Genomic DNA, 25991 nt, shown 5'->3' on the forward strand with positions numbered 1-25991 from the left:
TTTCTTTTTCCTTTTTTGTTCTTTTCTTAACATTCCCTTTCTTCTCTAGTCTATCAAGCTCCTTTCAACAACGAGACCAAAACACACCTAGGATCTAGCATCCTTTATTTGATTATTTTGTGTGTTGTTAATTTTTTAATTTTAATTTTTTTTTACCTTATTAATTTCTTTTCTTCCTTCCAAATGATGAAATGAAGGAATTCACCCCAAAAGAAAGAACAGGAAGAAATGACAGCCAAGGATAATCAACACAGATACAAGCAAGATGTCTGAACTAGAAGGGGGCCTGGATGGCTCAGTCGGTTAAGCATTTGACTTCGGCTCAGGTCACGATTTCACAGTTCATGAGTTTGAGCCCCACATCAGGCTCTGTGCTGACAGCTCAGAGCCTGGAGCCTGCTTCGGATTCTGTGTCTCCCTCTCTCTGCCCCTTCCCCCACTCATGCTCGGTCTCTCTCTCTCAAAAATAAACATTAAAAAAATTAAAAATAAAACAAAATTTTAAAAGATGTCTGAACTAGAATTTAGAATCACGATAATAAGAGTACTGGCTGGGGTTGAAAATAGATTACAATCCCTTTCTGTGGAGATAAAAGAAGTAAAACCTAGTCAGGATGAAATAAAAAAATGTTATAACTGAGCTGCAATATTGAATAGATGCCACGACGGCAAGGATAGATGACACAGAGCAGCATATCAGCAATATAGAGGATAAACTTATGGAAAACAATGAAGCAGAAAAAAAGAGGGAAACTAAGGCAAAAAAGCATGATTTAAGAATTAGAGAATTCACGTGGATGGAACTGGAGAGTGTGATGCTAAGTGAAATAAGCCATACAGAGAAAGACAGATACCATATGGTTTCGCTCTTATGTGGATCCTGAGAAACGTGACAGAAACCCATGGGGGAGGGGAAGGGAATAAAAAAAAAAAAAAAAAAAGAGGTTAGAGTGGGAGAGAGCCAAAGCATAAGAGACTGTTAAAAACTGAGAACAAACTGAGGGTTGATGGGGGGTGGGAGGGAGGGCAGGGTGGGTGATGGGTATTGAGGAGGGCACCTTTTGGGATGAGCACTGGGTGTTGTATGGAAACCAATTTAAATAAAAAAAAAAAAAAAGAATTAGAGAATTCAGTGACTCATTAAAAAGGAATAACATCAGGGGCGCCTGGGTGGCGCAGTCGGTTAAGCGTCCGACTTCAGCCAGGTCACTATCTTGTGGTCTGTGAGTTCGAGCCCCGTGTCAGGCTCTGGGCTGATGGCTCGGAGCCTGGAGCCTGTTTCCGATTCTGTGTCTCCCTCTCTCTCTGCCCCTCCCCCGTTCATGCTCTGTCTCTCTCTGTCCCAAAAATAAATAAAAAACGTTGAAAAAAAAATTAAAAAAAAAAAGGAATAACATCAGAATCATAGGGGTCCAAGAAGATGAAGAGAGAAAAAGGGGTAGAAGGTTTATGTGAGCAAGTCATAGTGGAAAATTTCCTAACCTGGGAAAAGACACAAACATCAAAATCCAAGAAGCAGAGAGGACTCCCATTAGATTCAACAAAAACCAACCATCAACAAGGCATATTATATTCAAATTCACAAAATACTCAGGCAAGGAGAGAATCATGAAAGCAGCAAGGGAAAAAAGTCCTTACCCTACAAGGGAAGACAGATCAGGTTCACAGAAGACCTATCTACAGAAAGCTGACAGGCCAGAAAGGAATGGCAGGATATATTAAATATGCTGAATCAGAAAAATGTATAGCCAAGAATTCTTTATCCAGCAAGGCTGTCATTCAAAATAGAAAGAGAGATAAAAATTTTCCCAAACAAAAATTAAAGGAGTTCATGACCACTAAACCAGCCCTGCAAGAAATTTTGCATTTTGAGGTGAGAAAAGATGAAAAAAAAAAAAAAACTAACAAAAGCAGGTAAGACTAGAAAGGACCAGGGAACACCACCAGAAACTCCAACTCTACAGGTGACATAATGGCATAAATTCATATCTTTCAGTACTCACTCTAAACATCAATGGACAAAATGCTCCAATCAAAAGACATACGGTAACAGAATGGATAAGAAAACAAGATCCATCTATATGCTGTTTACAAGAGACCCACTTTAGACCTAAAGACACCTTCAGATTGAAGTAAGGGCATGGAGAACCATCTGTCATGCGAATGGTAGCCAAAAGAAAGCCAGAGTAGCCATACTTATATCAGACAATCTAGACTTTAAAATAAAGACTGTAACAAAAGATGAAGAAGGGCATTATATCATAATTCAGGGGTCTATCCACCAAGAAGATCTAACAATTCTAAACATTTCTGCTCCAAATGTGGGAGCATCCAAATATATAAATCAATTAATCAAAAACATAAAGAAACTCATTGATAATAATACCATAATAGTAGGGTACTTCAACACCCCAGTTACAACAATGGACAGATCATCTAAACAGAAAATCAACAAGGAAACAGGGTTTTGAATGACACACAGGACCAGATGGACTTAACATATATTCAGAACATTTCAACCTAAATCAGTGGAATATACATTCTTTTCCTGTGCATATGGAATGTTCTCCAGAATAGATAACATACTAGGACATAAATCAGCCCTCAACAAGTACAAAAAGATCAAGATCATACCGTGCATATTTTCAGACCACAGCGCTATGAAACTCGAAATCAACCACAAGAAAAAATTTGGAAAGGTAACAAATACTTGGACACTAAAGACCATACTACTAAAGAATGAATGGGCTAACCAAGAAGTTAAAGAGGAAACTAAAAAGTACTTGGAAGCCAATGAAAATGATAACACCACAGCCCCAAACCTCTGGGAGTCAGCAAAGGTGGTCATAAGAAGGAAGCATATAGCAATCCAGGCCTTCCTAAAGAAGGAAGAAAGGTCTCAGAAACACAACCTAACCTTACACTTTAAAGAGCTGGAAAAAGAACAGCAAATGAAACCCAAAACCAGCAGAAGACAGGAAATAATAAAGATTAAAGCAGAAATCACACAGTCACAAAACAAAAACCCAAAAAACAGTAGATCAACGAAACCAAAAGCTGGTTCTTTGAAAGAATTAACAAAATTGATAAATCCCTAGCCAGTTTGATCAAAAAGAAAAAAGGAAAGGACCCAAAAAATAAAATCAAGAATGAAAGAGAAGAAATCACAACCAACACAGCAGAAACACAAACAACAATAAGAGAGTATTATGAGCAACTATATGCCAATAAAATGGGAAATCTGGAAGAAATGGACAAATTCCTAGAAACATATAAACTACCAAAACTGAAACAGGAAGAAATAGAAAATTTGAACAGATCTATAACCAGTAAAGAAATCTAATTAGTCATCAAAAATCTCCCAAAAAAACGAGTCCAGGGCCAGATGGCTTTCCAGGGGACTTCTACCAAACATTTAAGGAAGAGTTAATAACACCTCTTGAAGCTGTTCCAAAAAATAGAAATGGAAGGAACACTTCCAAACTCTTTCTATGAAGCCAGCATTACCTTGATCCCAAAACCAAAGACCCCACTATAAAGGAAAACTACAGACCAATTTCTCTGATGAACATGGATACAAAAATCCTCAACAAGATACTAGCCAACAAGATCCAACAATACATTCAAGAATTATTCACCATGACCAAGTGGGATATACCTGGGTTGCAGGGCTGGTTCAAAATCTGCAAAACAATCAATGCGATACATCACATCAATAAAAGAAAGGACAAGACCACATGATCCTCTCAACAGATACAGAGAAAACATTTGACAAAATACAGCATCCTTTCTTGATAAAAAAAAAAACCCTCAAGAAAGTAGGGATAGAAGGACCATACCTCAAGATTATAAAAGCCATATATGAAAGATCCCACTGCTAATATCATCCTCAGTGGGGAAAAACTGAAAGCTTTCCCCCTAAAGTCAGGAACAAGACAGGGATGTCCACTCTCACCACTGTTATTCAACCTAGTACTGGAAGTCTTAGCCTCAGCAATAAGACAACACAAAGGAAAAAAAGGCATCCAAATTGTTCAGGAGGAGGGCAGACTTTCACTCTTTTCAGATGACATGACACTCCATAAGGAAAACCCAAAAGATTCCACCAAAAAACTGTTACAACTGATCCATAAATTCAGCAAAGTCGCAGGATATAAAATCAATGCACAGAAATCGGTTGCATTCCTATACACCAATAATAAAGCAACAGAAAGAGAAATCAAGGAATCGATCCCATTTACAATTGCACCAAAACCCATAAAATTCCTAGGAATAAATCTAACCAAAGAGGTGAAAAATCTATACACTGAAAACTATAGAAAGCTTATGAAAGAAATTGAAGAAGACACAAAAAAATGGAAAAAGATTCCATGCTCCCAGATTGGAAGAGTAAAAGTTGTTAAAATGTCAATACTACCCAAAGCAATCTACATATTCAATGCAATCCCTATCAAAATAACACCAGCATTCTTCATAGAGGTAGAACAAACAATCCTAAAATTTGTATGGAACCTGAAAAGACCCCAAATAGCCAAAGCAATCTTGAAAAAGAAAACCAAAGCAGGAGGCATCACAATCCTGGACTTCAAGCTATACTACAAAGCTGTAATCATCAAGACAGTATGGTACTGGCACAAAAACAGACACCCAGATCAATGGAACATAATACAGAACCCAGAAATGGACCCACCAACGTATGGCCAACTAATCTTTGATAAAGCAGGAAAGACTATCCAATGGAATAAAGACAGTCTCTTCAGCAAGTAGTGCTGGCAAAACTGGACGGCAACATGCAGAAGAATGATCCTGGACCACTTTCTTACACCATACACAAAACTAAACTCAAAATGGATGAAAGACCTAAATGTAAGACAGGAATCCATCAAAATCCTTGAGGAGAACGCAGGCAAAAACCTCTTTGACCTTGGCCACAGCAACTTCTTACTCAACACGTCTCCAGAGGCAAGGGAAACAAAAGCAAAAATGAACTACTGGGACCTCATCAAGATAAAAAGCTTCTGCACAGCCAAGAAAACAACCAGCAAAACTAAAAGGCAACTGACAGAATGGGAGAAGATATTTGCAAACGACATATCAGATAAAGGGTTAGTATCCAAAATCTATAAAGAACTTACCAAACTCAACACCCAAAAAACAAATAATCCAGTGAAGAAATGGGCAAAAGACATGAATGGACACTTCTCCAAAGAAGACATCCAAATGGCCAACCGACATATGAGAAAATGCTCAACATCACTCATCATCAGGGAAATACAAATCAAAACCACAATGAGGTACCACCTCATACCTGTCAGAATGGCTAACATTAACAACTCGGGCAACGAGATGTTGGCGAGGATGCAGAGAAAGAGGATCACTTTTGCACTGCTGGTGGGAATGCAAGCTGGTCCAGCCACTCTGGAAAACAGTATGGAGGTTCCTCAAAAAATTAAAAAGAGAACTACCCTATGGCCCTGCAATTGCACTACTAGGTATTTATCCAAGGGATAGAGGTATGCTGTTTTGAAGGGACACATGCACCCCAATGTTTATAGCAGCACTATAAACAATAGCCAAAGTACGGAAAGAGCCCAAATGTCCATTGATGGATGAATGGATAAAGAAGATGTGCTATATATATATATATATATATATATATATATATATATATATACAATGGAGTATTACTCAGCAATCAAAAAGAATGAAATCTTGCCATTCACAACAAAATGGATGGAACTAGAGGGAATTATGCTAAGTGAAACTAGTCAGAAAGACAAATATATGACTTCATTCATATGAGGACTTTAAGACACAGAACAGATGAGCATAAGGTAAGGAAAGGAAGCAAAAACAATATAAAAACAGGGATGGGGACAAAAAGAGACTTAAATATGGAGAACAAACAGAGGGTTACTGGAGGGGTTGTGGGAAGGGGGATGGGCTCAATGGGTAAGGTGCATTAAGGAATCTACTCCTGAAATCATTGTTGCACTATATGCTAAATAATTTGGATGAAAATTAAAAAAAAAAAAAAAAAAAACTCCAGGAAACCAAAAAAGAAAGAAAGAAAGAAAGAAAGAAAGAAAGAAAGAAAGAAAGAAAAGAAGGAAGGAAGGAAGGAAGGAAGAAAATTCTGAAAACTATATAAAACCACATGCTTCAGATCTTTAGAGCTGAGTCAAGGGAGCTGGAGTATTTATATACCACCTCTCAGCAGTCATTGGCTGAGGGTTTTTCCTAAGGAGGTTAATATCCAGCCACCTAAGACCTGCCATGCACTCAGGTTGAGGTCTTCCCTAGCTTGGGAAAAGAGGCAGAGATACAGAAATTGACAGCTGGGGAACACACTGAAGTTATAAAGCCCTAGAATGGGGTACTAAAAAAAGCTATCACTCCTGTCCTCTTTCCCTAGATTCTATTTCCCCCATCATAAAAATGACCTCCATCAGTGGTACTAAGGTGTTAACAGCTGGCAAAACAAATCAGGGGAGGCCTCCATTTTAAGATGCAGTCATTCAAGGACTTCAGGATACGGCCAATGATAATATGGATGTGCCAAATCTGGATTCCATGGTTTAGAATATTCTGTAGGCCTCAGAATATCAGGAAGCCACTTAAGCTTCAATGCCTCGCCGGCAGCAGTGATGGATGCCAGATGCCTATCAGAGCACCACAGAGAAATCTTAGTATCAGGCAGTGAGGGTCACTGGCAAGCTTAATTTCAGAGCTAGATGTATCAAAATATGCTATGTTGACAAAAACAGTATTTTTAAAACATTAGCATCTGTCTACCTTCCTACAATCCTTGGCAGAGAAGGTTTTGCTTAGTATGTAAAAGTATAAGATAGGAATTAGGGCAAATACAAATGCCAGTTTTGCTTCTTACTAACAGCAATTTATTCAACCTATCTCTCTGTTTTTCTATTTATAAAATGATGATAATAATCCTTCAGAGGATATTGTAATATATATATTTACATGTATACATATATATGAATATATATACATATATATATATAAATATATACATTCATATATATATATATGATGTGTGTGTGTGTGTGTACTGTTTGGCAGAATGCTTAGTAGTCCTAAGTGTGCTCCAAAATACGAGGTATGATAGTTTTGTACAGTATTAACAACTAGAGCTGGAATAATGCTTTCTAGAATTCCCTTGTCTGTTTGATTTTAGGTTAGCATTGGCCACAAAAGAAATTCACACAAGGTTTGGAAGGCAGAGGTGAAGCAGTAGCTATTGCACTCTGAAGGTCGGTGTAGAGCACCAGGCACTGGCAGCCACACACACTTTCACTGACCTCTGACCCGTGTGGTTGGCATGGGGTAGCTCCCAGATCTGCAGATCTTCCAGCTCCCACCGGTTCTCCTCCTTTAGCTTCTTCAGGTCCTGGGCCAGATGCACGTGCAGCTCCGTGGTGAAGGGCACCAGCTTTTCATGCAGGTTATTCGCATTGTCAAGATTGGAGGTGATGAGAGACAGTCATGGGTTCCAGTTCATCTTCATGGGATCCCATCTCTTCTTGCTATCATTTGCATCCAGTCTTCCTTCCTGATTGTAAATCTGGTTGAACCATGGAGACTTCCAGCCAAATACTATACCAGATGCAGAGGCAACAGCTTGCAAAGCATATTCCACCAGCTCCCACAATTATATAATGTCTAACCCAGTAATAAATCCCTTATTCTGTGTCACAATCTGACTAATGAAACGTGGCAATTATGTGATAAGATGTTAAAATGAAACTATTTCAGACCCAGTTGTACCTAAGTAGTGCAATACATAAGCCTTTAGAGAATAAATAATAACGTGAGGCGTCTGAGATAAAGTACAGGTGACAGCGAAAATGATTATGTCATTCCTCTATTAATAATCTTTTACAGCTTCCCCATTGCACTCAAGATAAAGTCTAAACCTGTTAATGTAGCACACAAGGATCTTCATGGTCACAAATTCCACTCTCCAGCCAAGCTGAAAATGCCAACAATTACCCAATTCTTTCTCCTTTCCTCCCTCCCCTTCTCTTCCAACTCATCCCCACCCCTCCTCCAGCTCTCCCTGCCTTTCTTCCCTTTCTACTTCCCAACTTTCTCATAAGCTCTTCTATCCATAACACCTGCTCTCCCAACACACACACACATACACACACACACACACACACACACACACACACCTCTTTCACCTAGCTAGTCTCAGTTTATACCTTACTCCTTTTAGGATATCCAACCTGGCTCCAAGAATTTGGTTTGGAAATAGTTCCCTAAGCATTCCTTATTTTCTCACCTCCTGACTTTTCAATCTCTCTCCTTACTACCACCTCATCTTTGTCCCTCTAATTCCCAATGATCTCTCGGAACTTAGATGCTACTGCTTCTTCAAACTTCCCTTAAACTAATTAAATTCTCCTCTTGTGAGACACTTACTCTTGTCTTTATCACACAATATTGGAATTGGGTGTTTATTCAACTGCCACCCTCAGTAGACACTTAAATCTCTGGCCGCCAAAAGTGATGGATGCTGTGATGTGCTTCCCAGGTATCTCTTTAAAAATAAAGGACTTAGTACTTCAATTTCTGGGACAGCTACTGGCAATGATCCCTCTTCTGCCTGCCACTTTTGGGATTAAAAAAAGTGGAAAACTGAAATAAGAGTCACCTTGCCCAAAGTTGCACCCCCTACTAGAGAGAACCACCACTGATGTGGATGTGTAACAGACAGCCTTCTTGCCCTAGTGGAGGACAGCTCTGAAGGGTCATTCTCCAGAACTCCCCAAATGGTTGGCTGAGGCCTCCACTGAGACCTCTTCATGGTTCAACCTATCCATCTACCCCATCCAGCTCTTTCCCTTTCCTTCCACAGGGGTTGATCCTAAGAACCCACTCAAATGTGCCTCTTATATACCAACATCTGTCTCAGAGTCAGCTTCTCAGGGAACCAATCTGTGAGAGCCTTGTCCTTGTCACCTTTATCACAGGGCGTAGAATGGAGCGCTGTTCAATAAATATTGGTTGATTAAATATAAGACACAGATGGTGAAGACTCCAATCATCAGAAACACTGGAAGAAGAGGGAACAAAACTCAGTGACTACTCTTCAGCTGCCTCAAATACTTCAAGTGCTCTCTAGAAGTCTGAAAACATGTGGTTGCAGAGTTACACATACTAATCTACCCCCTACAAACTTTCTGTTGCTATAACGCCAGCCAGTAGCTCACTGGGGATGTTTTAATAATATAAAGAGACATAACCAGATTGAAGAAACCAAATTCTGGCCTAGAAAACTTGTGGTTCTGGAAAATTACTGGCAAATTAACCCAAAATTATGAGAAACCCTTCTTAAATGAGAGTAGAAAGAAAAGGTATTCTATGAAGAAAGAAAATATTGGGAGGGAAGAACCAGAGACAAAGCCAAAAAAGGAAAGTAGTCTTTTTGTTCAGGAAGTAGGAAGAAGTTCATGCTGTCTGGAATTCATTACAGAAAGTGACAGAGACTGAGGTGGGAATCATAGAGCTGAATGATAGATGAAGAAGTTAGTTGTAAAAAAAATTAGCATTAAAATATCGTAAACCTTCATTCAAGTTAATAATGACATTTATCTACAAATCAGTTACCTTCTTTTATTTTTTTTTAAGTTAATTCATTCTTGAGAGACAGAGCATGAGTGGGGGAGGGGCAGAGAGCGAGAGGCAGAGACAGAATCTGAAGCAGGCTACAGGCTCTAAGCAGTCAGCACAGATCCCAACACGGGGCTTGAACCACAAACTGTGAGATCATGACCTGAGATGAAGTTAAAGGCTTAACTGACTGAGCCAACCAGGCGCCCCCAATTAGTTACCTTTTAATGTTTATTCTGTTTTCCTAAAGATACTTTTCCATCAAAATCATTAAATTTATGTTTCCTGAATCACTCTGTCTAAATCTAACATACTCCCAAAGGCTGAGTTATCTTCTCAGCACATTAGGCTTAGATACCATCTTACTTAATTGTCACTTAATGCAATAAGTTAAGTATATTAATAAGCTGATAATTTGGGGGGCACCTGGGTGGCTCAGTTAGTTAAGCGTCCGACTTTGGCTCAGGTCATGATCTCACGGCTTGTGAGTTCGAGCCCCGCGTTGGGCTCTGTGCTGACAGCTCAGCCTGGAGCCTGCTTCAGATTCTGTGTCTCCCTGTCCCTCTGCCTTTCCCCAGCTTGTGCTCTCTGTCTCTCTCTCTCCCTCAATAATAAATAAATAAACTTAAAAATTATTAAAAAAAATAAGCTGGTAATTTGGGATATGATAAAGGCAAAGGCTTGCCATGATATCTGAGCAATAAAAATCAATATATAATAATCTGTTGTGAATTCTGTTGGAAGACAAATGTTTGCAGAACAATTCTACACCCTTCTAAGAATGTAAAACACAGAGGCTTACACTGAAAATTTCCAACATCTTGTCCATATGGTTGCATCCAATACGATACGAGCATTCATTTGATCTCCATCATAGCTATTGCCACAGTCTAGGATTATTTTGCTTTATTTATTTATACACTGTCTCCCTACCTAGAATAATAACTCCCTGAGAGCAGAAATTCTATTTCGTTTGTTCTCCTCATTTTTTTATTTTTTATTTTATTTTTATTTTATTTTTTTTAATGTTTATTTATTTTTGACAGAGAGAGAGAGAGAGAGACAGAGCATGAGCAGGGGAGGGGCAGCGAGAGAGGGAGACACAGAATCTGAAACGGGCTCCAGATTCTGAGCTGTCAGCACAGAGCCCAACGCAGGGCTCGAACTCACAGACCGTGAGATCATGACCTGAGCTGAAGTCGGAAGCTCAACTGACCGAGCCACCCAGGCACCCCTGTTCTCCCCATTTTATCTCTAGCACCTAGCTCAGCACCTCTCTCACAACTGACACTCAATTATTAACTGGGGGTAAGAATAAGTGAAGGATGAATAATTATGAACTGAAAAAAAAAAGTCATTTTGGAAGACTTTAATTATATTGTTAGCCAACCTTAGAGATACTGACAAAACTGAGTTGGAGCCATTGGAACCCAGGTTCTTAATTCTTGACAAGTAGAATGGTAAAAACAAACAAACTGTTTACTACTCAAATATTTTTGTGCCTTCATCAAAATATCATCTCCATCAGCAGGTTAGACTTGAGGAAAAGGAGAACAGATGGTAGACTAACCCATTTTATGACTTAGGGTTCTTTGATGGCAATTGACGGGAACCCGGTAGCTAATTTAAGCAAAGGAGAATTGGGTTACCAAAACAAAAGTGAAGCAAAACAAGAAGAAACAAAAAACAACCACAAAGCCAAAAATCCCTACTGGGATTTTCATTGGAATCCACTGAATATATAGGCCAATTTGAGGAAAGCCATCATATCAACTATCTTGAAACTCTTATAAAAATTTATCTCTTCATTAAGGAATCTTCTATATTTCAACAAATTTTTATATTTTTCTTTGTAAAAGTATTACATGTTTTCTGTTAGATTTATTTCTAGATTTCTCTACATAAACATACACATAGATACAAGTGTGTCGATATTTAAGTAATATTATTTAAAAATTATATATTCTAGTAGTTATTTGCTATACACATGATAATTAAACAATATACACTGAATTTATATGCTGTATCAGCAAGCCAGAGATGTGCTACAAACCTCCTCAAAACTCAATGGCTGTGTTCTTGTGCCTCTTTTATGAGAACAGAAGGTATTTACAATCTTCCATGTCCATGGTGTGTGATCTATTTGGTCCATTACCTGTCCAGAGTATGAATCTCAGTAGTTGGTAGGTGAATTTGACTCTTGAGTTAAGTCACAATACTCAGTCCTAAGCCTTGTTCCCAGAGAAATAGCAATGTGGAAGATTGTATTTTCTGGGAAAAAAAAAAAAATCTCCCATTCTTCATTCTCTTCTACAGTGTGACCTTGCAAATAATTTATCAAGAGGTGGCATTTATTTCCCTTCCCCTTGAATTTGAGTGGACCCGTGACCGCATTGATGAATAGACTATAGCAGCAATGACATTCTATGACTTCTGAGGCTAGACCATAAAAGATGATGTGGCCTCTGCCTTGTTCACTGAGACATTCACATTTAAAGCTCTGAACCATCCTATAAGAAGTCCAACTACTCAAAGGCCTCCATAATGTGAAGAAGTCAACCCCCATGAAAAGACTGAATACAGAAGCTTCACTTAGCATACCCAGCCAACCTTCTGCCCAACAACCAGCACCAACATCAGGACATGAGTAAAGAAGCCATCTTTGAAAATGGATTCTGTAGCTCTCAGCCATGTAAGTTTTCCCAGCTGAAATCCCAGACATCACAAAGCAAAGAAATATCTCTCTAGGATGTCCTTATTGAATTGCCAAACCAAAGAATTTGGGGCATAATAAACAGCTGTTATTTTAAACCACTAAGTTTGGAATGGATCACTACACAGCAATTGTAAATGGAACAGAGGTTTAACCAAATTTTTCTGAGACCTCCAGGGACTGGGGTCTAGAGTCTTATTTCTAAATTCTGCTGCAAAGTGAATCATGTCAGAGCAAGGCTGAAGAATGCTAGTATCTAAATCCCAGCCTACTAGTTCCAGGTTGAGAGCCTACTCATTTGCTCTCAGGATGATGCATATTCAGAATCAGGGTATGCCCACTTGGGGTGAGTTGTTTCTTGAGTCTATATTTTTCCAATCAAGGCCATAAAACCTTTCCAGCCACTTTGGAGTGCAGGATCAAGGGGCGCCTGGGTGGCTCAGTCGGTTAAGCATTCGACTTTGGCTCAGGTCACGATCTCACAGTTCATGAGTTCGAGCCCCACTTCGGGCTCTGTGCTGACAGTCTGCTTCCAATTCTGTGTCTCCTTCTCTCTCTGCCCCCACTTGTGTGTTCTCTCTCTCTCTCTCTCAAAAATAAACATTAAAAAAATTAAAAGAGAGAGAGAGCCTACAGAAAAGACAGCCATGCCCGCTGCATCTCTGAGCAACTGACACAGCCAAACTTCAGACTGAGCCTGGTTCAGTTACTTTTGCTTCACTTTGTGTTTTCTGAAAGTATGCTCTGCTCAGCTGCTTTTGTAATTTTCTTTTTTCACTGGACAACTTGAGGGGGAAAAAAACCTATAAAGGGGTTGAGGGAGCAGCTGTTAAAAATACCAATTGTGTCAAATAATTCATTGCTCCCCAAAATACAATTTAGCTGACAGAAACTGAAATGAAGTCAAACTTTGTATGGTCTTCCATGTTCTTACGTGCACTGCTCCTTTTGGGTCCCTAAAGCAACGTTTCTCTAAGTCTTCTTTGACTGCAACAGGGAGAAAAACATCCATGAGCCTGTGTTATACTTTCCTCTTTCAAAGTAATTGTTTAGAATATCACCCCAGTAAATTCAGAAGGTATTCTTTAAAGTGTTATTTCTTACTTCCAACATGAGTAACTCACACAACTATAAAAGCCCAGCTCCCCATAAAAGATGATTATGTGCTAACAGACATTATTTGATTGTAAAACTCTGAAGTTGCTGAGTGGGTTGCAGAAGGATGCCAAAAGGATCCTTTGAGGGAAAATGACTTTTCCATCTTTTCCTGAAATTGCTTGTTTTCACTTTGGAAGGAAGATGCAAGTGTCTCAGCTTCACAGTTTGAGGGACTTTACCTCAGAGGCAAGAATTCTAGCTATCAGAATCCCAGGATAGTAGCACTAATCAAAAGGCCTCTCGTTGGGAGACATAAGCATCCCCATGAAAGATAAGAGCACAAGTTCCTTGTGCATTGTGCTGACAATGATATTTGCCTCCTTCTAGAATAAGAGTCCATCTTAGGTTTTTCAGAAGTCTGCTTATTTCTAGAAATAAAATCCACATTACTTCTGTTAGTAGGAATGTTCTGACAACTTATAACTTTGCTTTTAATGGCTTTCAAATCTCAGAGAGGAATATTCTGAGGTGAGGAATTATTACTGAAAGAATCCTATTACCAGGAAACTGGGACCCTATAGAGATGGTTACTTACGTGGTAGCTAGCCTCCAAGGATATTCTCTAGCAGTCTCTTACCTGCTATTTGCACAAACCAAGCCTGCATGCTCAGACCATTGTCCCGGGAATCTGTGCTGAATTTTCCACCAATTTGACCAATTGAATAATGAGGAAGTAGAGTTTTGGTAACCCCTTACTCCCTCAAGGAGCCTTGAGCTGCCATGTAAGAAATCCAAGCTACCCTGCTGGAGAGAAAGATGAGATGCCAGGTGGAAAGAAAGATCACACGCAAAACACCAGCGTGCAAAATAACTGTTTAACAGCACTGTGTTTCATCAAATTATTGAACTTTCCCTGAACTCCAAATTCTGAGTTTGTAAAAATGAGAATAGCAATTTCACACACATGAAAATCAAATGAAATCATTCTCTCTTCTTTAAGTTTATTGAGTACCTACTAGGTGCAAGTCACTGAAGATACAACAGTAAATAAATTATGAACATTGCTTTATAACAGCCTACATTCTAGAAGATGCATATAAATCCCTGAGCTTAGTCTCAGACTATACTTTAAAAAGTTAATAATGATAATAATATGGTCTCAAGTTATACAGGGCACTGAGGGACTATAATAACTGTACGTATAAGACATAATTCTTGGATTCTTAAATATAGAGAACAAACTGAGGGTTGCTGGAGGGTTGCTGTGGGTGGGGGATGGGCTAAATGGGCAAGGAGCATTAAGGAGGACACTCAATGGGATGAGCGCTGGCTGTTATATGTAAGGGGATGAATCACTGGATTCTACTCCTGAAATCATTACCGTGCTACTTGCTAACTAACTTGGATGTAAATTTTTAAAATATATATAAAATAAAAAAATACTAATGTATAAAAATATTTGGTCTTGGCAATACATTGAGTTCCACAGAGACAGCCCCAGGGCAAGCGAGAGCCAGATGGGGGCACTGGGCGACTCTGTGCTTCGCTGGGGAAAATAATTAAACATGGGCAGAGGAGATCCTAAGAAGCCGAGAGGCAAAATGTCATGATATGCATTCTTTGTACAAACTTGCTGAGAAGAGAGCAAAAAGAAGTACCCAGAGGCTTCAGTCGGCTTCTTGGAGTTTTCTAAGGAGTGCTCAGAGAGGTGGAAGACCATGTCTGCCAAAAAGACAGGAAAATTTGAAGACATGGCAAAGGTAGACAAGGCCTGTTATGAAAGAGAAATGAAAACTTATATCCCTGCTAAAGGGGAAACAAAAAAGAAGTTCAAGGACCCCAACGCACCCAAGATGCCTCCTTTGGCCCTTTTCTCGTTCTGTTCTGTTCTGTTCTGAGGATCGCCCAAAAATCAAAGGAGTGCATCCCAGACTGTCCATTGGTGATGTTGCAAAGAAACCAGGAAGAGACATGTGGTATCACAGCCATGCATATGACACGCAGTCCCATGAAAAGAAGGTTGCGGAGCCGAAGGACAGGAAAAAGATGTTGTTCCATACCAAGGAAAGGAAAGCCTGACGCGGCCAAAAAAAAAAAAAAAAGGAGTCATCATGGCTGAAAATAGCAAGAAAAAGAAGGAAGAGGAGGAAGATGAAGTGGAGGAGGAAGAGGAGGAAGATGAAGATAAAAATGATGAATAAGTTGCTTCTAGAGCAGTTGTTTTTCTTGTCCATAAAACATTTACCCCCCTGCACACAACTTGCTTTTAAAGAAAAAAAAAAAAAATGAAATGTAAGATTGTGTAAAAAATTAAATAAATAAATAACTCTTGTCTTTAAGGAATTATTAATCTAAAGTCTGGGATTATGATGCCTCCCGCTTTGGTTTTCTTCTTCTAGTTAAAAATCTAGGACAACACAAAAAATGATAAGAATAGTGACTGCATATTATTATGTTCTAAACCCTAAAAATGCTGCCCAAGAAATTTAAAAACTAGAAAATGAAGTGTGGGGTAGTCTTTCAACGCTTGACGGAGGTAAGAACAAGACAAGTTTTAGTAGGACTGTGGGTTTTGCAGAGGTAGGGATTATGGGAAGGTGATATTCCTAGATGGGAAACAACTTAAGCAAAGTCATAACTAGAAGAGTGTTGTCAATAGAACTTTCTGCCCAGTGTTATATATGTGCTATATATGTGTGTAATATACTAGCCCCTAGCCACATGTGACTATGGCACAGTTGACATGTGGTCAGTGTGACTGAGGAACTGAATTTTTAATTTATTTCATTTAAATTAATTTTAATTTAAATAACCACTTGTGGCTAGTGGTTACCATATTGTATGGCATATGCTCAAAGGACTTGGGGAAAACCAGCCATGACTTTTTCTGTTGCTGTGAGTGATGTCAACCAAGCTCACCTGAGATATTAAGATCATTTGCCTCCCACTGCTTCACCCTAATGATCCACTCCAAAGTATAAAACAGACGGCCAAAAATAAATCTTTCCCTGCAACATAAGTCCCAAGCAACCTCATGAGCGGCCAAAGTTTATTTCTATTCTCACATCTGCACCTTGGGTTTATCTCAACCAATGGTTTCTCCCTTCAAAGGAGTGCTGTTTCCTATAAAATCCGAGAAGAATGAAAATATTTAAGAGATAACCTAACAGGGGTATCTGGGTGGCTCAGTCAGTTAAATGTCCGAGTTCAGGTCAGGTCATGATCTCCCGGCTCATGGGTTTGAGCCTTGCGATGGGCTCTGTGCTGACAGCTCAGAGCCTGGAGCCTGCTTCAGATTCTGTCTTCCTGCCCCTCTTGAATTTGTGTGCTCTCTCTCTCTCTTTCTCTCTCTCTCTCAAAAATAAACATTAAAAAAGGAAGAAGAAAGAAAAGAGAAAAGAGAAAAGAAAAGAAAAAAAGAAACAAACTAAAAACATCCAGGAATGAAGAAAACAATTGAAAGCTTTTAGTATGTATCAGTTTCCTTGGTTACAGGTAATAAAGAAAAGGGGGAGGAGCAGAAACATTTGAAACACAGATAGTTTGAATAAAAAATCAAACCAGATAAAGGATTTAAAGTTCAGAGTAACATTTAGGCCACTAGCAAAGCAGAGTGAGAAAATGAGGCAATTACCCTGATGGTCCAAAGCAAAAATGAAATCTTTCACCTGGAAACAGCCAGATAATTCCAAGTGAAAGCATTTTTTGGTTATTGTTTTCTGTTGAGTTGAGCTAATTGCCAGGGCTTATTTTCTCAACGTATTCTTAAGTATAGCTATAGGTAAGAAAAGTGCATGGGGCACCTGGGTGGCTCAGTCGGTTAAGGGTCTGACTCTTGATTTCAGCTCAGGTCACAATCTCACACTTTGTGAAATCAAGCCCTACACTGATCTGCACTATCACTGCAGAGCCTGCTTGGGAGTCTCTCTTCTTCTCTCTCTCTCTCTGCCCCTTCCCCACTTGTACTCTCTCTTTCTCTGTCAAAATAAATAAAGTTAAAAAAAAAAAAGCTAAAGAAAAGTGCAGAAGGACCGGTCAGGAACTGGAGTCTGCCTGTGATGAATATGATGGGCCCCAAGAGGCTTTGGATGATGCCTCACGCCCAGCTGTCAATATTAGGTGTACGAAGGCAGGAGTCAGGAGCCAAGGAGGGGGCTGTAATTGCAAAAGCAGCGGCAGCAGCACCCATCCACGTTACTGCTTATGTTCACATTAGTAGGCACTGGCAGGCCCATTCTGTCATGACTTGTCCTATTTCTCTCCAACAGTCCTAAGAGAAAGTCTCATTAGAATGTGGAAAACATACATCCGGACGCCCTGATGCAGAGAATGTCCTCCAGAGAGAAGTGTATTTGGTAGACTAGTTAGTGAGGAGGAGAAATAAACCAGACAACAAAAAAGAAACTCCAGAATCAGTTTGGGTATATTGTCTTGGATTCGAAATTCCTGTCTGCCAACACCCAGCAGATCTGGGACACCAAAGTGGGTGCTATAGTAAATTATACTAGAAAGAACTCTCAAGTGATAGATTAGCCCCAGTGTAGGGCAGGCAGCTGAGACTGGCTTTGCCCTCTAGCAGGTTAAAAGGCCGATAACAGTGGAGCGAGGCTCTCCATGTGTACATTAACCACAAAAGAATCCCCCTCACTGTTCAGCACATTGTGCTGCAGCAGTCAGATTTCCAGAAATAGACTTGCCCAAATCCCCTTTTTATATTTTCCAGAGCTGAAGCTGAACTTTCAAGGGGCATGACTTTGCTTTTATTTTTCACTCTTCTTTTTATAGATGACTGAATTTCCTAGTGTTGCTTTCAGATCAGATGTTATTTTGGGCACAACTCAAAGAAAGCCATCCATATACATTGAGAAGCAGTGGGTGGCAGAAAAGTTCAGCTTCATTCCTGATTAAGCAAAGAGACACATCAGGGGGTGACGGAGAGGGGGAGAAGTGCTAAAGGCTCCAAAGTCATTGGAAGGGACAAGTGTTTCACTATAGAGGATGATGCTGGCTGATGTTCAAAGTCTACCAGGTTTTAAAGAAGGATTTTCAGTTTCTCAAATACCAGATTTATTGTTCACATTTGCTCTTATCACAAACAAATTTAATCATTACTCCTTGAAATTAAATTTTTTAACAAGAGAAGCTATATAAAGTCACCATGGTTTTGTGGCTAAACCCTGAGTTAACCTTATCTTAATAGCTTAGCAACTCTCCAGTCCTAGTTCATAACTTACCCTCAAAATCCCATTCCTCCCTCTTCTTGACCTCCTCCTCCCTGTCCTTCCTCTCGTCTGCCAGGAGATATTTGTTTAGGGTTGTTTTTTTTTTTTTTTTTATCAAATGTATTTTATTTCCTTCCAAGATACTCCTTCTCCCCAATTATGCAGTTTTCAACAAAAAAACTACAAATATATATATATAACACAAAGAACTAATTTCTATAGAAAAATGTTATATTGTATTTGAATATATATATTAATGTACACATAAATAAAACATTGATGCTATAAAAAATAAAACTAACAAAAAATAAGGTTCATGTTTGAGAAACACCTTCCCTTCAGGGAGAAAGTTATTTATGCTTTGATTTTCTTCATTAAAAGAAAATGTTACAGAATATTTCAAAATGGAGAAAACAAGGAAAGGGATTTACATGAAATCTTCCTTCAATGCCAGCACATGGAGAAACCCAAGAGATTATTTGTTAAGCCCGAGACCTTGTGCAAAACCATTAGCCTTATTGTCTCATTTTATTTTCATAATCACACACTGAGGGGAAGTTGGGGATCAGGCAGATAAATAACTTACCAAAGAACAGATCATAATCAGATCTGATTACAAAATTTACACTCAAAAGCCTTCTGTTTGACCGTAAGGAGAAAGAAGCATTTCCTTTTTTCTAATATTTTATTTTTTAGAGAGAGAGACAGAGTGCAAGCAGGGGAGAGGCAGAAAGAGAGAGGAAGACACAGAATCTGAAGTAGGCCCCAGGATCTGAGCTGTCAGCACAGAGCCCTACATGGGGCTCGAACCCACGAACCACGAGATCATGGCCTGAGCTGAAGTTGGATGCCCAACCGACTCAGCTACCCAGGCACCCCGAGGAGCAAATTCAATATTTGAAGATTTTGATATAATGACCTGAGCACAGGTTGGGGGTGGGGGCGTGGATCCTGCTACTTCCAGCAACTTACCCACACTAACACACTACAAGTCATTATTTTCTCTTTGTTGGTTCCAAGGTATATCGAAGAAACAGTATCACTTTAATTTACTCCCCAGGGATGAAATAACAACACACGTTGGCATCTTGAACCTGCTGCAATGAATTGAATTTTTTTTCCTTCCTTGGAAGTCTAATCCATCAGGGAACCACCTGGGACAGCACCCACACGCACTCTAACATCACTTCTCAGCTGCCATCCTCCCATACAAGCTCCTAAACTGGATTCTAGGCAAAGAAAATGTGTTTGTGCTTGGGGAAAAAATAACAACAGCAACAACAACAAAAGGAAAAACCATAGCAGCCTATCCACACATCCATCTCAAGAAGCCAAAATCAAATGAGGTGAATAACTGAAAGTGGGCTTCATATATTCAGACCTAGAGTTAAAAAAAAAAAAAAAAAAAAAGATTTTCACCTACTTCATTATATGTAATGAAAACACTCAAGGTCTCATTGAAGATGTCTTAAAACAGGTGGGGAAGTAGTTAAACCCAAATATGTACCTGCTTTGTTGTCTTACCCTGTCTTAGATTCCAGAAAAACTTGAGAACTTGAGCTCCACTTTTCTCTTTGACATTCCTTGGTAGCAGAGTGGAAGACTCAGGATTAAAGACCGTTCTCTTGTTCTGAGCCATCCTTAAGAAGATGAAATATGATATCAAAATACTACTATTCGGGGGATGATGACAAGTTTGTGGATGATTTTTATCTTTATCATTTTTACGGTCTCTAGTTCCTATTTCTAAATGATTGTCTTACTGATATTTTTAAAGACTGTTTCATTCTGAAAGGAGAGTTAAAATCTGCATGTAAGAAAATAAACAAAAAGAAGCTGATATGTTCCTATAACTTCAGGGATATCTAGGAAAAATATTTTAAGGCTTCATTGGGCCCTTATACTTCTCAGGGCTTTGCCTTTCGGAATTCAAATCTTGGGCATTAATAGAATATTGTGGAAACCTCCCTGGAGCAGAAGGCAGCAAGTCCATTCAGTGGTGGGATGACCTTGAGCAAATCAATTAACTTCTCCAGTTCTTGATTTGATTATTAGAAAAAGATACACTGTATACACTCTAAAGACCTCTTTCAGTCCTAACTGTGCTCAAAATTCAATGCAATGCACCATATTTAGACTGTAATGAATGCTGCTGCTTGAGATAATTAGGTATCTTTTGGGATTGCAAGATGGTAAATGGATGCTTGTTTCTCTCAAAGGATATTATTCCCCCATCTGCTAATTCCCTTGAGCCAAGATAATAATCATTAGTCCTTTCCTGAATTTGTTCTTGTCTCTTTTATTGCACATATAGTTTGAAAATGATGTACACTCTCTTATCCATTACTGGTAACAAGGTGCACAGTATTGTCTGTCCCCTCCCCATTTCTATAGTCAAATGATCATCACCCTTAACCTTCTGGAAAACACCACAGAACCTCAAAAGAACTCAAAAACAGAGTGGTTAGATGTAATGTCATAAATACTATGATAGCATAGTAGAAGACCATTTCTATATGGGCTGGCCAGAAAAGTCCTCTCTGAAGAAGAAGGATTTAAGCTAAGTGTGTTAGATAAAGAATTGGGCATGAGAAAGGCAAGGAAAGAACTCCCCAAGAGGAATGAACAGCACGTACTACGATCCTGAGGTAGGAAAGAAACTATCATATTCTAGGAACTCAGAGAAAGCCAATGTGATCAACAGGAGAGAAAACCACATGAAATGAACTTGGAGAGTGAGGAAGGCCTGGTTTATACAACACATTGTAGGCCTTGCTGTTTGCTGCTAAATGCAGCAAGAGCCATTGCATAGAAGTATGATGTCATCTGATCTGAGTCTTTGAAAGAAAAAGTACTCTGACTGCTATGTGGGAAAGTGATGTTGGGAGTGTAGGGTAGCAAGAATAAAAATGGGAAAAACTGTGGAAAAGATTCAGAGAATTCTGTGCAATAGCTTCAAGAAGAGTTGGCTGGACCGGGGCGCCTGGGTGGCTCAGTCGGTTAAGCGTCCGACTTCAGCTCAGGTCACGATCTCGCAGTCCATGAGTTCGAGCCCCGCGTCGGGCTCTGGGCTGATGGCTCAGAGCCTGGAGCCTGCTTCCGATTCTGTGTCTCCCTCTCTCTCTGCACCTCCCCCATTCATGCTCTGTCTCTCTCTGTCTCAAAAATAAATAAACATTAAAAAAAAAAAAAGAAGAGTTGGCTGGACCACAATGGTGGTGATGGAGATGGGGAAGATGGGTGATATTGGGAGATATATTTGAGATCTATCTTGAGATATATTGTGGAAGTAGAAACAACAGAACTTATTAACGGATAAGATGTGATGCCATGGGTGGCTGAAAAAGTGATGACTCAAGTAACAAAGAGATAAAGAAATCTAATGAGACAAGAAAAACTAGGAGAAACCCAACTAGACTACCTTTGTACAGATGATGTTTAAACAATGAATATAGATGGGTTCTCCTAGGGAGAGAAGACAGAGGAGGTTGGAGGACATGAGACCACTAGCAGGGACTATAACATTTTAGCAGAGAGCGAGATGGAATAAAGAAGTCAAAGGAAGCCAAGAGAGAGTATTGTTCTGAAACCCGAGGGGGGGAAATATTTCAAGAGGGAAAAATAGTAAACCAGGTCTAATGCTACCCAGAAGTTTGACAAAATGAGCCCTGGAAAGTGACCAGTGCACATGGCAATATGGAAGTCACCGGTGACCTTAACAAAATAATTTTTTAAGTATTTAATTAAGTTTTTAAAGGTATGCTAGGGAAGTCAGCTTTGGTGTATCAAGGAATGAATGGGAGGAGAGAAAGCAAAGACAACACACATATGCAATTCTTTTGTTTTTTAATTTGATTTTTGAATAGAGAATACAGTCATATGACTCAAAATTCAAACAGTACAACAGAGTACACAGGGGGAAGTCTCCCTCCCACACGTGTCCCTATGCCCCACTGTTCTACCTGAGCCACTCTACTCCGATGTATGCAATGTGCTTGGTTTTTTTTGTTTCCTTTTTACACATATGGCAGTGTACTATATACACAGCCTGAGCCTTGCTTTTTTCACCTAAAAATGATCCTAGAGATCATTCCGTATCACCATAAAGAGTCTTCTTAATCTTTTTTAAAAGCTCTAGTATTCTATTGAAAGGATCCAACCATTTAGGGGGTGCCTGGGTGGTTCAGTCGGTTAAGCATCCAACTCCTGATCTTGGCTCAGGTCAAGATCTCATGATTCCTGAGTTTGAGCCCCATGTCGAGCTCTGCACTGACAGCATGGAGTCTGCTTGGAAGTCTCTCTCTCTCTCTTCCTAACCCTACCAGACTTGTGCTTAATCTCTCTCTCTGTTTCTCTCTGTCAAAATAAATAAGTTTAAAAAAATTAAACAAAGGATCTAAGTATTTAATTAGTCACTATTTGAGATTTTGCTATTAAAAACAGAGATGCAATATCTTTGAATATATGTCATTTTGTAAATGTGTAGGTTTATCTAATGAATAAATCTGGATGTTGAATTGCTATCTCATAGAGTGTGATTTGGGAAAATACCATCAAATGATACAGATACAGAAGACTTTCTTATTTGGGGTTGGAAAAAGTAGCTCAGAATTTTTCCAAACCTCTTAATCAAACTATGATGACAAGTCCCCTCCTTCATTCTTTTCTGCAATTGGAAAATTAGTTGGCACAGGGTACTATCTTTTAAAACATTCCAAATCATTCCACCTTTAAACATATTCCAAATCAGTTGTTAATAGAGAAATTGGTATTTCCTGAATGGGTAAAAGTTTTGTTTTCAGTACTCTGAGCATCATGAGATTAAAGGAGGAAAGTAGAAATTTTTGATAAAGTTACTCCTAAAATTAGACCAATTAAACAAAGCTCCAGGTGACAAATTTATATCCAAATGAGTTTCAGGGCATTTTCTTTTTATGTTCTATTAGTTTGTTTTTGTGAATGTAGAGGCTTTTTGTGCATAATGCTTGACATTGAAGGGGATGAGAAATCTAAAAAAAAACAAAAAAAAACAAAAAAAACAATTAACTTTCTCTTTGTTTTGTTTGCTTTTCCATTTTTTTGCAACTAATTTTTTTCCAATTATGATTATGTTACATAGGATCATGACCTCCATCTTGCAAGAAGATTCTCTCCCTTACTTGCTCTGAAGAAGCAAGTGGACATGTTGGGAGGCCCATGAATCTAAGGACAGTCTTAGGGAACAGAAGGTAACCTCAGTCAATACCAGCAAGGAACTGGATCCCTCCACCCTAACAACATCAAGGAACTTAATTCTTCCAACAAATACACAAGCTTAGAAGCAGATACTTCCTCACTTGAGTCCCAGGACTGTTTGATGCCTTCATTGCAGACTTGCAGAGGGCTAGCTAAGCTACAACTAGAAACTGGCAGATAATATATTTGTGCTTTTTAAGCCACTACATTTGTGGTAATATTGTTATTCAGAAAATCAAATTAATGCAGCATGATTTTCATAATTGGGAAACAATTAATTCTGCCATATTTCATAAATTAGAATAACTTTTAGTTCCAATTGTGACCCAGGTTTGAAAATTTTTTAGTCTAGTTAACAAAGTCGTGATTTCCCTCTAAATAAGCTTCACTTTTCTATTCAAAATATCAACTGTGGTAGTTTTATGACACAAGTCATTTTGCATAAAATATCTTTCCATTTCAAAACATGGAAGGTAAATATAGATCTGAAGTGGATGCTAATAAGAGAAGTATATGCATTGCTCTGACTTTATTGCTTAATTCTGTCTTGTCTATGACTTCCAAACCTGCAGAAATTTTACTCCTCTGATTCAGGACCACGGAGTAGAATAGAAGAGTTGAAAAAAGAAACTAGTGTTTACTCTGTGCCTGCTATATTCCAAAACCTGGACTACATGCTGAACATATACCCTTTCCTTTAATTTTCACAACCACCCTGCAAGGTAGGTGTTAACTTTACCATTTTCCTGATAAAGAAACTGAGGTTCAGAGAACTGACATTACATACTTAAGGTATCACAAGTAGTAAATAACTGAGTCAGGTTTCATACCCACAGGGTGTTTGTCTCCCAGGCCCATGCTTTTCCCAATCTACCACTTTTAGAGAGTTGAATATTGTGTGTATATAACATAATCTGAATACTGCTAAATTCTGGGCAAGTAGCCCCAAGTCACACTAAGGAAAACAGATATATTTTAACTATTCCTGGTGGCACAGGCTGTTGGTATTAATTGAACATTACTGATTGGAGAGAGGAGGACAAGACAATCCTAGATGTGTAGAGAAAATTTTTAAACATCTTTTTCCTTAAATAGTTTATATTCTAATAGTCTTGGATCACTTGGGAAGAGACAAGAGAGGTGGGAGACCCAGGGAACCAAAGTACAGTGGAGCACTGACCAACAACATTGGTACCAACTAGGAGCTTGTTGGAAATGCAGAATTGGGCCCCGCTCACACCTACTGGATCAGACTCTGCATTAGCAAAACTGGCAGGTGGTGCATATTAAAGTCGGAGAAGCACTGTGGTTGAGGGATTAAGAAATTCTTCCTCTCTATGGGACTGAATGTCATAAAAAGAAAGGAGCTGTTTTCTATTTAAATTTTAAATGGAAAAAAATACATGGATGTTGTTTTTTTTTTAATTTATTTATTTGAGAGAGAGAGAGAACCAGTGAGGGAGGGGAAAAGAGAGAGGGGGACTGAGGATCTGAAGCAAGCTCTGTGGTGACAGCAGAAAGCCCAACACAAGGCTCAAAGGCACTCATAAACCGTGAGATGGTGACCTGAGCTGAAGTCGGATGCTTAACCAACTGTGCCACCCAGGTGCCCTCCGGATGTTGCTTGTTGGAGAACATTAGGATTTTCACAGACAACTCTTTAAAGTTATCCTGTTATCCTTAGAAATAGAAAGGGTCATGCCTGTAATTTCTCACTGGTTATCTCTAAATGATCCCCTTGTTTGCACAGCCACACCACGTTATATCCCAGTACCTATAAGCATATGTGGTTCGTGTTTTATTCTATAGATGGACAGAAACAGCTATATTGCTGAGTAGGCAACCTACTATGCCTACTAAAGTTCCTCTTCGCTCATGGATTACGAAAGCAACCTGACCAAAACATTTTTGGTATCCCTACGAGATCTAAAAAGATTCTTTTTGAAGAGGCAAGAAATAGAATGCTGTTTGCCAGTCACCTAGCAAAAACAGCTGAGTTTTTCCACCTTGCAGTGAATGCACTTAGAACAACTGCCAAGTTAACTACAATTAATATTCAAATGTTATTCTTTAATCTAAGTTGATATGAA

At 39.0% G+C, this 25991-nt stretch overlaps 1 protein-coding gene and 1 pseudogene across 8 annotated transcripts in view; one reads left to right on the forward strand and one right to left on the reverse strand.

The window, feature by feature from the left end:
• LOC144612792 (uncharacterized) overlaps positions 1-25991 on the reverse strand; it is a 240230-nt gene that overhangs the window by 150651 nt on the left and 63588 nt on the right. The gene's annotated exons all lie outside the window — the stretch shown is intronic.
• Positions 15010-15645, forward strand: LOC132683046 (high mobility group protein B1 pseudogene; annotated as a pseudogene).

The sequence above is a fragment of the Panthera onca genome, chromosome C2, assembly GCF_046562875.1.
Source record: "Panthera onca isolate mPanOnc1 chromosome C2, mPanOnc1 haplotype 2, whole genome shotgun sequence".
Lineage (NCBI taxonomy): Eukaryota > Metazoa > Chordata > Mammalia > Carnivora > Felidae > Panthera > Panthera onca.